Raw genomic sequence first — 1,305 nt, forward strand, 5'->3', positions numbered from 1 at the left:
GTATATATATATATATATAAATAAATATATATCATATATATATATATTATGGTAATGATAATAACAGCATATGGCAATTGCATATAACTACCTCTATCACAGTTTTTGTACAGGTCGGTTATTATTATATTAATATGTATGAAAAAATCTAAAATAATGGAAAATGGCAGCCATTTTAAATTGTAATAGTTAAAAATGTGTACAATATTTAGTTAACTGTTTCTGTCATTGTTATCAGTGGATTTCCAATTGAATGCTGCATTTTAATAACATAAACATACAATATTAGTGACAATTTTAGGAAAAAATGGCGGCCATTTTGAAACTGCTGGCAACCCCCCTTACGTATGAAAAAAAAAATGTTGCACATACTTTTTTGATTTATCAATGTCTACTCTACATCATATCCAATTTTTAACAAATATAGCAAAAAAAAATGCAACCAACCAAAGTTTGCTGGACTATTATTCGAGAACTTATTAAAACAATATTGGCATGGTGCTTTCCATGCTCGTTCCAATGTTACCTCTCTCACGTATTCCCGTAGGTCATTAGCCTATCATAAGTCTTTTGTCACCGTAAATAAACGTGGGCTGCTTTTTATCTTCGAAAGGAGGCAGAGCTGACATACAGTATGACATCCAAAGCAAACGAATAAAATGTTATTTTACTATACAACACTGTACAATTTTCATGGAATATTTTTAACAAGCTATGACGTGCACACATACACAGTTAAGTTGTCATGTTATAGGCCTAACCATTATTGGCTTTGTTCATATAAAACAGTAGACTGTACCTATTTGTTGACGTTTTATTATTAATAAATATTTATAAAATTAAAACATAGCAAACTTCTGAAATTGTACAAGGCCCTGCGTCTATTCCATAGACCTCAAAACACACATACTTAATAATGGTTATTATCATTGACTATGTCGATTTATATTTAATTGCCTACATTTAACTACAACTAAATTAAAATACAACGACATAATCAAACATCACACTGGCTATTATCTTTGACTATGCCTATTAAATTGTAGCTTGCAAATGGAAATTCGACAAAAATTAGGACTACTGTACTTTTTTACAAACTGATGGCTAGAACATCATATTACGTTTATAGCAAACTGCACTGTCTAACATCATGACAATGAAAATTATACATAGCAGTTTGAGACAATATTCAATTTCCTTTATGAAAAAGTATATATATATATATATATTATATATGCATATATATACATTAATTATTCGGATATGAGTTTGCGTCAGGAAGTTATCATGGGAGAGATATTTTGC

This window comes from Anneissia japonica, unplaced genomic scaffold, assembly GCF_011630105.1.
Source record: "Anneissia japonica isolate Jap-2015-1 unplaced genomic scaffold, ASM1163010v1 scaffold9_len2422644_cov172, whole genome shotgun sequence".
NCBI lineage: Eukaryota > Metazoa > Echinodermata > Crinoidea > Comatulida > Comatulidae > Anneissia > Anneissia japonica.